General features: G+C 38.8%; 1 protein-coding gene across 2 annotated transcripts in view; it reads right to left on the bottom strand.

The window, feature by feature from the left end:
• The window catches only part of LOC149229296 (DEAD-box ATP-dependent RNA helicase 18-like), a 227,135-nt gene that overhangs the window by 63,176 nt on the left and 148,384 nt on the right, over positions 1-15,575 (bottom strand). The window lies entirely within an intron of this gene.

Raw genomic sequence — 15,575 nt, 5'->3', positions numbered from 1 at the left:
CAATCCCGCGTTAAATGAGCAAATTGTGGATTTCCTTTCATCAATGCAACTTTCCCAATACAAATGTGTACCAAACCAATTTAAAGTTACTACCACACATCTTCAAGTCCATAATGCAGTGTAATATTCACATACCTTGGGATTCTCTTTCTGCTTTCCACTGAACATCATTGGGACACTGCAACAAGGGAGTGCTCCTGAGAGTCTTTCCCTCACTCCAAAATCATGTTTTTGTAGAGTTACTTCCTATATTCACACTTGATATAAAAGTCTCAACCATACATGTGGACCCAAAGGGTGACTTAAATAAGCTACCTGCAGTCACCTTGGTAGCCTTATCTCTCTCTTTAGGCTAACCCTCCTCTAGCTCAAGGGGGGAATCCCTGAGGCAATCTAAGTCCAACAAGGTATGAGTGAAAAGAGTGGTCAAAGGACTTTGGGCAAATCTTGGTTTTGGGATTTGGTTGTAGCAAGTAAATTCCCAGATTTACAATTATAACATTTAGCCTACTAAAAGAGTACGAAACAGCAATGACAACTTAGGCTAATTAGCAACTCTAAGATTAAATATGGTGCTGGAAATCATAGATTTGCATACAGAAATTTTAAGTCTAATTTAAGATGGGTAAATGAGGGTTATTAGACTTTATGAACAATCTACAATGAAAAACTTACTGCTGTTGTTTTTCAGATTGCAAAACAGAAATAAAATATTACTTTTGTGAGTTTTTGGGCTGGTCAAAGGAGGATTACAGACTTTATTTCCAGATTGGGAAATGGGATCTGTTACCGTCTTTCAGCAAGGGTACCTATAGATTCATTGCAGCATTCTTACGCACCATTGTAAGCCCAAGGTCAAGTCAAAAGCTATGTAACAACCATGTGAGGCCCTGTACATATCCTAGATCCTGTGTCACATTGAGTTAGTCTTCTTTTGGTTGGACCATGCCTTGTCCCTTTGAGTTTGCAGCAGGTTTCTTTCGTCCCTAATAGGATTGGAGGGTCTGAGGTAAGCTTATATGTGGACTCATGGTTTTGTGGGAGCCTTGCAGTGAAGGGGTGATCGCCAATCCTGACCACGCCGAGTGCACCTATGTCTTTCCACGTGGTTATGAGTATATCAACTCTGTACATGGCCTTGGCTTTGGTGTCGTATCCCTCATCGTTAAAAATCATGTAATTAGTCTTCAACTAATGGAGTGAATGCCCAAGGATAATCACTCTGTTTCCCAAGATAAATCAACACTATTCTTCATGGTTTTGACTTCCAGAAATTTTTTCTCGAGCAACATTGGACTACCTCGGTGGTGATGAAACAATTTGACCCATTATGTGGGCAAACTCAATGTAATTAAATATTATTTTTCTCTTGAGTAGATTTAGTCTCCAAATTAATTATGGATGACAAGTGAAATATTATTATTTTAATGGAGGAGGAAAACTAGCCGTTATGCTCTAATACCACCGTAACAAACAAACACTGTATCTATTTGTAATTAAATGTAAAATACACAATGTATTGTAAGAATATATATATTGATAAGATGATAGAAATTAATAGGATGATTGAATGTTACAATAAGGGCCTTGCTTATATACTAGGCATGGTGCCCCTTCACAAATAGTCATGTCCTTTGGGACAGGTCTCTTCAATAACTTAATTATTATTTAATATATTTGTGTCATGTCCCTTCCCAAATGAATTTGTAACAGGTTTTTGTCTCTCCCCAATTTTGTACATATTTTGTTAAGAAAAAGACCCAAGCAATTTTGACTTAGGGACTTAGGAGAAATGAAGGCTGTATTAATTTGCTAGTGGAAGGTGGGGGCCACCCACGTGGGAAAATGCATTGGAAAATTCGAATTGCCTTGTAGGGAAATCGTATGGCTGTTGAAAGGGCCCACATGAGGAAAATGGAGGCCCACAAAGTCATAAGGAGGAAGAGCTCCTCACTTGGGCATTCATTCATACTTGCACATAGAAATCACTTCACTGTTTGCTCGAGCTACTTAGCCGAGTCAAATGGCTGCTTAGCCACGAATCTCTCAAGCGGGAGATTCAACCTTACCTTCGGTGAACTATGAGTGCCACCCTAGGAAGGCATTTTCAAAGCACCTTGAGGAGCACCAAGGAAGATTCATAGCCAACGCACTCAGCCACAAACCAGCAATGCGTATTTTGGGGTCAGCAGAGAAGGGAACACGCAGTGTGATCAGAGCTTTATTGGACCAACACTTGCCGGAGAAACTTGGAGAGTTCAAGGATATCAGGAGGTCAGCCGTGTGGAGGAGTTTTGGAGCTGGTGGATGTAGCAATTGGGTAGTTCGAAACCCATCCTTGGAGGACTACGCAGAGGGCCAGACTGAGCATCATGTGGGCATTGAGGGAGAGAGCCACAGCACCAAGATCACATCCAGGAAGGAAGGAAATTCATAAGGGATCACATCCCGGTGATTTGGGGCAGTTTTGTAGAGCTTTCCCAGCATCATTCAGACAAGCTGAGTTTGTCAGCTTAAGCAGGAGGACGGGCTCCTTGGGGGTCAAATTTCAGGGGTCTGAACTATGCCAAACCCTTCCTGGGTTTTGGTGGCTTTTTGCTAAGAATCAGGGAGTTGAAGTTTCGTAATTTTTCCGAGCACGGGAAGCAATGATTCCAGCATTTCCTTTCCAGCAGACAGCACAGTTTCTAGGCAGCGTAGATCAGTTTCTGGAGCAGCAATTGGGCAGCCCTCAGATCATCATTTGCTCACCTGGGTTTTGTCACGCTTGTCCTTGGAGATAAGCCCAAGTGCACCATTCCATTCACTGTTATATTTGCCCATGATGATTTAATCAAATGGCTCAAAAGTTCTCTATTTCCAGCATTTTCATGGGTGTATGATGATTATTTCTCATTTCTAATTGTTGGTTTGTTTGCTTGCTTTGTTTATCACTTAATTTCCTAGTTAGGAACATTACAATTTGTTACATTAGTTATTATTAATATATTTTTTTATTTGTTACATTGTTGCCCTCTTAAGGAATGCTTTGTCGTCAAAGCATAATGAACAAGATTCTTTCGTCATGTGCATCGCTTATCAATTTTTATAGAGTAACTTCAGCACCTCGTCGTTAGTGTTCTTCCTTGTGTTAAGAAATGTAACTAGTTTCTGTCCTCATAATTGTTGTACTCATTTCAATATGTATCCTATGTAAAAAACAAGAAAAGAAAAGAAAAGTTATTATTATTAAAGCATCGGTTTCATGCTCATTATTGATGGTCTTCTACGTAAAAGCATGTTCTTCGTGCTTCTAGGGTTTGTTAAGTCTTAGGATTTATTGTCTTGAGTCAAAGGAGTCAACATCATGTTTATATGACCCTTTCGGGGAAAAATATATTTGTAAAATGAATTTTTTTTAATCTAGAAAATCCTTGAAGCTCCAAAGTACAAGTCGGCCTTGGGAACATCAAGTCAGCCTAAAGGAGGGAATTTGACCCCTTGAAAATGCTATATAAAGGAACAGTTCGACCTCATTTGGCACACACTCACTTCACAAGTTCGATCTATCAAGAAAGAGTTCAATTTGTAGCTAGGAAGCTGGAGAAAGGAGAGTGAAGATCTAAGAGAAGAAAGAAGAACGAAATATCTTCGTTTTGGGCTCTATCTCTCTCACACGTGCGAAGTTGTAGGGTTTCTGGTGCTACAGAAGGAGGTCGAAGTTGCAAGCCCGAATTGCAAGACGATGAAGTTCAAAATCGTGTCGTTGAAGGAGAAAACCCTATATTGACCTCGTTGACCTTGGAAGAGCAGTCTTGCTCTAGGTAGGTCTCAGAAGGAGGTTGGATTAGGGTTCTCAAAGAAGTTGTAAGACTGAAGTTGTAGAATCGAGTTTCAGGACGAGTTGCAGTATTGAAATTGGCAGGTCAAAGTTACAGTATTGAGCTGGTTGGTGCAAATCAAAGGAAGGACTTGAGGAAGGGCCGACTTGGTACTAGGAGAAGGACTTGGTCTAGGATTTGGGTCTTTATATCTCATTTGAAGCAGATTCTAAGAACAGGAGTTTTCAGGTTTTCCCCTTGGAGGGGTTTTGCCCTGGCTATGAGCCTAATATCTATGTCCTTTATTGTTTTTATTATTGTTCTTGATATTGTTTGTTGAAAAGATCTAACTAAAGAACACAAATAAGATAAATAAGATTCACAAGAAAATATCAAGGTTAAGGAAAATAAGATTAATAACTACTACTTTCCATTTTCCAACACCTTGCAAACCCACTACTTCTTGTATTTATGTATTTACTTCTTTTATTTATTTATTTACTTATATTTAGTATTATTATTTTAATTATTAATTAATAAGGTAACTTTAAAAATTGATTAATAAAATAATTTTATAATTTTCATAAAGTAACTTTATTATTTTTAATAGTCACCTTATAATCAATTAATATTTAATAATTAATTATTCCTTTTCATTTTTATTTTTATTTTTTAATTCGCTTAATATAATTAAATTTATTTTAGAAATGAATTATATTGTCGTGTCCCTTTCTCAATCATGCTCAATTGTGGCATCTATTCTTGAATTTTGGCATAATACTTGGGCCTAGGTCCGCACTTGTGTAGATTTACAAATACCAACACTGGCTACAACCATTGCTTGAAGGTCGATATGAACATTTTCAAAGTTGCATGAAATTTTTCATGCTTCGTCCCTCTCATTCTCAGAGTTGTCCAGACATTGTGAGCATTTGTTCCTCTCATTCTCAGAGTTGTACTAACATTATGAGCATTATTTTGAGAATATATTAATTCGTCACAAATTCTTTAGGCATATTCTATTACATGGTCGGAGATCTTTAGATTGGAAGCAAAATCCACAATTTAGGTACGAGTTGATTTTAATTTGTCATTTTTCATCGACTTCAACTGCATTTTTTGGCAACGCTTCGGAATGATGGATTTTGAGTTGGTGTCGTTGAATTTGATGAGGGTAGGCACGATTAACCGATTAGTTTATGGGTCTGTCTCTTCCATGTGTTGCGCGTCCATGTTGTCATCAAAAATTCAAATGTCTCGTGTCGTATACAAGTTGTTTTCTTTGACCAGTAATCCACATTTTGTACAAACCAAACCATCGGAATAGTATTCAAACAAAATTGTCTCTTTGCACTCATAACAAAACTTCGTTTCTTCTGACATGGTTAGGTTAGAAACCAAGTTTTCCAATTTGGCTTGAATCATAGCTTCTTGGGCTTGGTGCTCTTCATATCTTTCAATCACATCATTCAGAAGAGCCCTCCAAATCTCAAAAAACAACATTGTCTCTTTGTAGCCATGAATATTCATGCAAGGCACAGAACCAGGTTCGTAATAATTTCCATATATGATTTCTTCTACCTGTCGTTGTAGGAATCAAAAACAACATGGATGCTCGTCTACGCATTGTACCATACTTTCAAATGGAAATTCATCACAGCAACAACCACATTGCATATGTCGTACTTCAGATTCTGATTTTGAAAATCCATCATTGGAAGAATCGAAAACAACAATTTTGCTATCAGCGGAATTGGAGACATACTCTGAAGATTACAAGCATACTGAATCAGTCATTTTTGTTGTGTGAGAGGAGCCTAGAAAATTAATAATATTCAACATTTGATGAACAAATTTTCTATTATTAGCTAGAATTCTAGGTGTACCGCGACATAATAGTGGAAACAATACAAACTCTGCACCATCTAGTGACATGGGCATGTGGGAGGATTTGGTGTAAAGAGTTGCAATAGATTTAAGATACTCTTCTTTGGTCGTTTGTAATGTTCTTTTTGGGAATTTTGTGGTATTTTCATGAGAATTCTCTTTATAAATTTTATGTCGGCATTTTCACTCCAAATATTATGCTGATATGTCAATCCAGATCTCTCAAAACTCCACAATGGCTGCCACTGAATCAACTGAAAGACGATGAAGCGCCAATTGAGGACCTGAATGATCCTCACTCCAATATCCCTGAAGCTCTATGAAACTCCTGGATGAGGTCTCCTCAAAGAGAGTTGGGTTTCTGTCCAACACTCAACAACATACCTGAGGGTTTTCGTCCTGCGGCTACCAATGAAGTAGAGAACCGGGTTCTCAACCTCTCATACTAGAAGAAATATCAAATCCAAGATGTCCTCCAATGGCCTCCTCCTCCTCTTTTATAAGATCTGATGGACCCCTCTAGAACCCCCTATTTTATTATTATTTTAATCATGGTGCACTTTTCCCTCTTTTATTTTAATTAAAATATTCTTTTTAATGCGAGAAAAGGGTAAATTGGCCACCATGTCTCCTCAAGTCACTGAAACTCACATCTAACCATCCTATCATGTAGATCTTCTCATTCTGGTTCCAACGAGCTATTACACTACAGTTTTTTTGTCAAGTATTCCCCCCGGAATGCACCAGAACGAAAGGCAAATTGTGTGGATGATGGAATATACCAAGCGAATGCCATCAAACCTCATAGAAACTCCTCAAAACCCCTCCAAAATCCCTCGGGCCCACTGATCACACCAACCTGCACCTGTCACCTGTTTGCCCCCAACTCTAAAAGTCCATCCTAACCATGTCATAAGGAACACAACAAAAAGGAACATTGCAAATCCTCCCACCCCAAGATTGCTTGCCCTCGAGCAATCCAAACCTGTGGACCATTCTGATGGCCCAATGCAACTGAGACCAAATGTTTGGACCCCATACGAACCACTAGGTGATGCTCTGCCTCTGTGTCAACCCATCATGAATGGACCCCTCAATGCCTAGATCCCAAACTGATCTTTGACTGTACCTGTCATCAACCAATCCTCCTGGATCCCAATGCCACCATGGCCAATCATCGCCCAAGTCCCACAGCTTAAGTTGTGCTCTATCTCCGACTATAGTTGTTGCTCCATAAAGCGAATACCAACTCATCAACTCTCTCCAATCCCGCCTCTGGCATAGGCCGAGGTCAACCCCACTTTATTGATGTTGGGCTAGTGCTAATGAAATATTGATGAACTATCGATCCACATCCCACTACCCACTGAAACATATAGTAACCCCCTCATCTAAGTGCCCTTGTTGTATTGTGCCCCAGACTAAGGTTGATACTCAATCAAAAGGATACCAACTCATGATCTCCCGCCAATCTAAGGCATGGACTCCGATGTAAGGAACAAGTCTACTATGCTGATGCTGGTCCACGCTCAACTCATGCTTCTCTACCTAGTCAATCTACAATATCCACTGAGAGAACCCTACCTCTCTCCCTACAATGGGTACAAGTGGCCAAATTGTGTTGCACACCCTATCTATGTACTCCTCGAGAGGGTTGTTGCCTAGAAACACTTTAGCTCTACTGGCTACCATTGCACCTATCGGCACCTCATCAGTGGGTAGGCCCAAAGATGGGTGAATCACCATCTCTAGAAGATCCTCTCTCATTTGTATGAAAGCTCCATACTCCTCTGTATGAAAGCTCCATACTCCTCTGGTCTACTCATCACCTGCAAAATTGTCCTATTAGGTCCCAATGCCTCCTAATGACCAATATTTGCAAACACTAACTCCCTGGTGGCTACTTGCACATCTATCTACTCCCCTCCAATGGTTGGCCCCAAGGGTGTCTGCTCATCCTCCTCCATCATGGGCTCAATATGAACCTCCAACTAGCTCTCCGGAAAAGGCTCATCATGCATACTGTGTACATTATCCCCCTCAGCTGACTCATGCTCCACCATATGCTGCTCATTGTGAATCATCACTGGTGACTCATCATCTTAAATGTCTCCCATAGGGTCCACTGACTGCTCATCATACACACCGGAATATAAATCAGGTTTGCTATCAACAACTCTACATGACTCACGCTCCTCAGAGGCATCCTTGTATGAACCCATGGACTCGTCCAAAGAAGAATCCTCACCCTGAGAGTGAGAAGGAATCTCCTCCTACTCCACCTTCGCCATCTCCTCAGTGTCACTCAAGCATAAGCGGTCAGGTCGCCAAGGTTCCTTGCAGATGAAGCAAAGACCCTTCCTCCTCAGCTCATTTTTGTTGCATGATCCACCAAACCTGAGAAACTCCTCCCTGGTCAACTGTCTTCTAAACAACCAAATGGTCTTCTCAACCAACCTTTCGGCTAGTTCATAAGCAACATGTGAGACCAACTGTTCTCTCCTCCAAATGGATAGCAATCGAGACTGCAACTCCCGGCAAATGGCATCACAACCTCTCATACATGATGACAAGATGGACTGCATGTGTGTTTTGACTGAGTCAAGATGATGTCTCCTAATGTTAAAAAAGCATTGGAACATTTGTCAGATCAAGTCATCACACTCAAGATCAAACATGATTTCATAAATACTAGTCATGGCCATGATTTCTAGAACCTCAAGCTTCTTCCCAAAGGTAGAACCCGCACTGTTGTCCAAGTCCTGAAAAGTCTCTACTATCAGCTTGAAAACTCCGGTCAATTTCATGATGTAAATGAGACAAGATGCAACTGGAAGTCTAATCCCTTTACAAGGTTCCTCAAAAGACTTGTGTTGTATTAAAGCTAGCATGGTGGGTTTCAATGCCCACATCAACTTCTTCCCCTCTAACTAGTCTATCTTGGAAAGGATTTCATCCAATTCATCCAGTTTGGAAAGGGCTTTCACTGTGACCCTCATATGTTTCAAATCTGTCCCAAGTGCAAAAATCTTGTGTCCTAGTTCTTGCCCCTTCTGCAAATCTTTTGGCAGTTCTTGTTGGAGAATACCATAGGCTCCTCTCGAGAAAGGTTTGTTGTTCTGCCTCATAGAATCATTGCAATCAACTACTGCTCTGTTAGGTTGACTTAAGAAGTGTCTTAAAAACTCCATTTGAACAAATTTAACACATCCCAGACCAACAATAGACAAGATGTATGCACTCTACTATGACATCAAGGCATAGTTGTATCCTCACTCTGTTATACAATTCAATGGCTTTAATAACCCAGACTTTGTGCAAATGTTCCTCTAGCCAAATGATGATTATGAAGATACCAATGAATAGATAAACACAGCTCTTAGGAGTGGATTTGTTCTCTGTGTAATTTTCTCAAACAATTATTTGCAATATGTTGTAGGTGATATTGCAAGTTTCACTTGAGTTTGGATGTTTCTTCCAATGGAAGATTTATGTTGAGAACATAATGTTGTAGACAAGTTGGGGCTTCTTTGTCTCAACATAACATATATAATACTCAGTGTGTAGAAATGAACTCCAACTAGCAAAATTTACAAAGTATTTAACCCAAGTAGAAATAATGCGTATTAACTACATACTGGAATATTGCAGTCATTATACCCGCCTTCAAAGATGTACAGAGTAAGAGGTAATGAGGGAACCTGGTCAAGTCTGAGAGAATATGACAGTAGCTCTTTTCTGGCAAAGTGATGGCAAACCTCTATCTGAAGTAACATGCAGGTCCAGCCTCTCCTCAAGGTATACACAACTCCAAAGCTCAGCAAACAATGAGTAACACCAACTCTAGGAAGAAACCAACAACTCAACCCACTACTAGATAAATATTAGTCACAAAATAAGTATGCAAGCCAGTCTTTTCGTGATCATGAAGAATCACTCACTTCCAAAGTATTTCGTTTCTTTGATTTGATTTGCAAGGGTCTGTTTATAGTTGTTTCCCTTCAACAATGGTAACGAAACTCCCACTTCAGGCTTGCAAACATATCAACAAACCTCCAGCTACCAAATAAGGCACAATTTTACCTCAGTGAATGGCACGTTGTTCTAGAATATGCACAGAGATAACCAGCCCCCCAGCAAGCAACCCATACACTTCAGCAAATAGGCCACAGTCTCTGAAAACCCACAATCAATGACTCTACAAGGACGTATAAGTGACTCAGCCTCAATCTATTCTCCAGCAATTGTTAACTCGTCTCTTCAATAAAAATGCGTTGATCCTTGATTTAATGAGAGCTTCAAATTGTTCCTTTCTCCACGAATAATTTGTTGTTGGTGTGCTCAAGAATAAAACATTCCAAATTTGATGCACGCTCAAGAGATTGCACCCAACCGCGACTTTGCTTTACTCAACCGGGGGTCCAGCCATACACCACAGCTATCTCGGTTTCAATGGATGAAATTACAGTGACACATGGCCCACACTTCAACGAATAAGGAGAAATGTCATCTCTTCGTCCCTGCAATAAAGCAATAGTCCAACTCTGCAAGAAATTAGATATCGGTCTGCTTCTTTTGTTGTTACAGCTTCAAACATAAAATTCAACTACTATAGGACCAATTCAAACCATCGTTGTGGAACACGTCCAGGCATCACGAAGTGTTATTCCCTTAAATGAGTGAGGATATTATGTCGCTAGCTCAAAAAAGGATTCGAAATGATTCTGAATATTGGAGAGATGACATTAACCCACAGAATCCGTCAGTGGCTCACCTCCACAAATTCGTCCCTTCTCACAATTTAATTTGCGCAATTGGTGAAGTCTGGCAAGAAGTTTGATTCTGCACAGTCTACAACAGCATGGGTTCATTCGTAAAATCTCGCCGAAGATTCGGCCCTGGGACTAAAATGAATAATATTTCGGCCCCTCCTTATGTTCAAAGTTTCGAGCTCTCTGTATAAATGCTTGGAATGCGGCTCGACCAGAATAATTTCTCGGCTTCTAGAGAGAAATTTGGGCTCTTACTTTCAGATAATCTTCAACACGGGATCGTTGGCACTTGCCCAGCAAATCGCAGCCAATGAATAATTGGCCCTCCCAACGCTAAAATTAGCTGACAACCTTCAATTTATAGGCATGAACTCGGTCCCTTCTTGACAGCTCCAAGAAAATAATTTTCCCAGCCAAGTAAATAACTTGCCCAATTAATATTTGGCTCTCTATAAAAGTCTAGCTCAGTGGTTTAAAAAAAAAAATTGGGCTTTAATAATTTATAATTTTGACCCCTCAAATAATCTCTCACAACCCGTGATAGTGAAATCCCTCTCTGCGTCTTAATGATTCTCGGCCCTTTTAAATAATTCAACTTTGGTAAAAATCGCTCATGTCCCTTTCAATAGTCTCAGCCGCCAATGACATTTGGCTACATATAAAATAATAGAGTCGGTCCCTTTAAAAGAATTTGCACGGCCCGACTTTGATAAAATTTTGATTGACAACTTCTATCAATTCTATACTCAAAACATTAGGCTTTATAAATAATTAGGAATCGGGAGTCTTAAAAATTTGATCAACACAAATTCTCAAAAAAAAATGTAATCGCCAATTTGTGGTACCATCATTAAGCAAGAGACAAATTCGAAAGAACTTCTCTAATCCTTCATATTAGAACTTTTGTAGGATTGCCAAGAAAATTTCTCCCAAATTGTCGAAATAATCAAGCAAGAGTTTTATACTTCACAAAATTATTGCGAATAACCTGAAAACCCTTGAATCATAATAGTTGCAACTGAAAAATGAAAACCCACAGGCTGAGCCCAGATCGATGCTCTAATACCACTGTAATGTTCCTTTCGCGAATTTTGTGGTATTTTCCTGAGAATTCTCTTGATAAATTTTATGCCAGCATTTTCACTCCAAATATTTCGCTAATATGCCGATCTTGATCTCTCAAAACTCCACAACGACTGTAAGGACTGATGTTAAGATTCAACTAGATAGACAAATTTCTTGTAAAATTCTATCAAATTAAATGCAATTGCGTACCTGATTCTCCCATCTGGTGTCGGTCCACGTTGCTCCAGTTTTCTGATTCTGTTACCAAACCAACTAATTCCTCCCTGCCTATCTGGGATCAACCTCTGCGGTTCCCAGAACCAGAGAACTTCGAAATGGAAGTCCACTGGCCCCCGTGCCCAAAACTCCAAGAACAACTCAAAATTTCCCAATTCTCAGTTCAAAATCGAGCCCCTGGCTCATCCCTCAAACAGATTTATTTTCTATCACCATTCTCTGAATTTCCTCCTCCCTGCACTATATTTCAAAGGTGAAGACAATCCTTTGATTTTCCCGAAACTGATTCCCCCCCCTCTTTTCATGCTCCTCTTCCGTCTTTATGTATCAATTCTTGGCGGTCACCGCTCCCTACATGGTGACACCTTCCTTTGTAACGTGTAACTCTATTTGTCCAAAGCTACAGGGATATTGACGTGTATTAGGTTTACCTTTAGGATTTTTATTAGTTTTCTTTAAATGCCCTTAGTTTATAATATTTATTTTATTTTGATTTAAATTTCACATTTTAATAATTTATTAATATAATTTATTAATATTTTGGGATATGTAAATATATAACCATATTTATAATCATTGTTGATAATATCGGTATCGGGAAAATATCGGTGAGGGTCCAGAAAATATCTTATCGGCAATATCGGCGAAAATATCGGCAAAATATCGGCAAATATCGGCAAGCATAAAAAAATGTATAATATATTCATTTTTTTCAGATTTCTAAACATATAAAGCAATAACAACATGAACTAAACACATTGGCACATAAATATGAAGAAGGCATTGATATATATGATGTCAAATAGAAATGATACATCAAACTTCAAAGGCGATACCAAATCCTGCTGATCCCTGATAATTGTCCAATCAAGGACTCAAACAAAATAACATCACATATCCTGTTGATCCCCGATAGTGATAAATTGATAATTGTCCAATCAAGGACTCAAACAAAATAACATCACAATGTCACATATCCTGCTGATCCCTGATAGTGATAATTGTCCAATCAAGGACTCAAACAAAACATCACATATATAAAACTTTAAAAGTATTTCATCATCATGAGTTATAAACTTATATGTAGCAAAAGTTGCAAAACAAATAAAACTAGCAGCTATCTATCTGAGACCATTGGCCTCTCCCTAGCAACTTTCTTTCTGTCTTGTTCAGCAATTGCTTCACGAGCTTTTTGTATAACCTTTGCACTAGAAACCATACAAGGCATCACATCTGCATCATATGCAGAGAGTTTAGCTAGATGGTATTTCAATCGTGTAATCCCTCCTGACATCTTGGTCCCACACAAGTTGCATGATATATATGCCTGATTTGCCCCACCAACAGCCTCCCCATACTCCCAAAATGGGTCCAAGGCTTTTGGCATATTTGACATTTGTAGTGAACTAATTCAAACCTAGGGCACAAAAAAAACAAAAAATTGGCATTAAACCCCCCAACACAAAATGAAAAAATAATAAGTAATAACAACCTCATTCAAAAAAATTACTACATTATTTGCATTTTGCAATGTGAATGAAAAATGGCAATAAGAGGGTGCATAAGAAAGTTGAAAAATGGCATTGAGCTGATGGAGGGAGGATTTTGATGATTGCATCGATATGGGAGAGAAAAGATGAGGTTTCCAAATTCCAACAGTACTTCTTCAAACTTTGATACTTATCCATGACAACATGTTTTTAGCAGTTGAAAAGGTTCGGATCTTTGAGAATATCATCATCCTTCTCTTCATCTGAGTTTTTGTAAGCGTTATCAGTTGCTTCTAAAGTTCTAAGATCCATCAGGTAGACAATGGACATTCTTGAAGTATGTTGAAAATAGAAGAAGTCAGGAACTTAGATAATTGTGGGCATTCTATTAAAGTGTATAGGCCTGAAATTTTTGTTCTTCGAGGGTAATCAAATATTTGACGGTTCAATATCCCCATGGGCCAGCGTTATAAATTTATACCTATTGAGAGGTTTTAGAGGCGTTTTTCATTCCATCCATAAACTTGACATCACATTACTGATGGTTTATGACATATGTACTTGTAATTTGCAAATGGTTTATAACTTTAAAATTTAGAGTCTAGACCTGCTGTAGGTGATGATTCCCTACATCTTTTGGGCATAAATGTTGTAGAAGAGGAGGAATATATGCTCATTTATCCCATTCATACTTCTACTGCTACATTCTTTCCAAAAACTGACATGTCACATGAGGACATCAAGTTAAAACTTAAGATCATGAGAAACTGTATATTGAATGTTGTTTGAACTTTGCAGAATGGGTAATTGTGAAGTTTGAACACTGAAAATATTTTGTAGCCGCACATTATGATTAGATGCTTGATTGTTTCAACTTTCTGCAGCCTAGCATATTACATAATTTATTAATTAATTATTACACAGCTGCCATCTGTAAATCGGAATCCTCTATGCTGTCACGCTGTGCATATATATTATATGGTAATGGCAGCGTATTTTTGTGACTTGTCTGTTGATTGCTCCTGTCCGGTGGAAGTGGTTCATGTTTGTGGTTCAATGCAAACCCTTGCAGTTTGAAATCAAATCAAAAACCAAGCAAATGATTGTAGGGAACCGGAAGAATGAAAATCGAGTTTGTCTTACAGTTCTTGGCACTTGCAGCTCAGAAATCTTCGTTGTTGATGGCGTATTGGCTTCAAACCCTCCTTGGCAGCAACCACATTGGACTTCCAGCGCTCAGAAAAAACCAAAATGACTTCAAAAAAACCAAAAATCGAATTATATAGCCCGCGCGGAATGTTTTCAGGGTCGCCGGCGATATTTTAGGTCGTCGAGCGATATTTTCCAATTTATCGCCGAAATATCGTAAATCTCGCGCGATTTTCAAAACTCGAAAATATCGCGATATTTGGTTGGCAATATTTCGGCTCGCCGAAAATATCGCGATATTTCCGAATATCGCCAAGATCAACACTGTTTATAATTAACTTAATTTTTACATTTATTTCTTTATAACCATATTTACTTTACACTTTTAAATTTATATTATTGAAATTATTTAGGGTATTTTCTCCTTAATTATGATGCATTTAAGCAATATGCTTGGTGATGGGTGAGGGTGTAACTTCTATCTGAAGCAGTGTCGTGATATTCAACATTTATAGTTAATTTAGAATATATATAATAGTGCAGTACATGCAATACATGCATATGTAGCTATCATATGCATGCATCGTATGCATGCTAATATTCTTGTGTTCTCTATATTAAAGATGGGTCATTACATACACCCCTCCTTCAGAAAACTTCGTCCCGAAGTTAGAGTTTTTATCGTATATCAATACTTATTTTAGCGATTAGTATATTCTTGTTAGGGTTGCGTATCGAGGTTAAATTCTTATTTAATGAGAGGACACTATAAAATTGGTGTTTTAATTACTTCTAGGTTTATAACTTTAATGGTCATGCCTTGCCCCAACCAGGTTCCCAAGCTATTACAAAATCATCCTATCCTTCCTAATCTCTTCCGCTCCCATCCTATCCGTCCTCTACTGGAGTATGCCATGGCGTCAGTTATACTAACCTAACCATTCATAAACTCTCAGTAGGCATCCGACAGTCATCATCACACGTCTAGGGGAGCGTGACTCACACAGTCCTCCCATGACTCCAGGTTTTGGAGGATAAACGGTGGGCAACACCTCCACCCCTCCTAGTAGTATTAGGGTCAATACCCTATCATGGAATCTCATTAAGCCTCATTTGTTCTTGGAGTTTTGTCATCACGTAGTCGGTTTGGTAATAATACTATCTGCAATGTAAAC

Source organism: Pinus tabuliformis, chromosome J (genome assembly GCF_031772625.1).
Source record: "Pinus tabuliformis cultivar Carrire ecotype Pingquan chromosome J, CPIR1, whole genome shotgun sequence".
NCBI lineage: Eukaryota > Viridiplantae > Streptophyta > Pinopsida > Pinales > Pinaceae > Pinus > Pinus tabuliformis.
The sequence above is the reverse complement of the archived record's forward strand: the minus strand, read 5'-3'. Positions and strand labels throughout refer to the sequence as shown.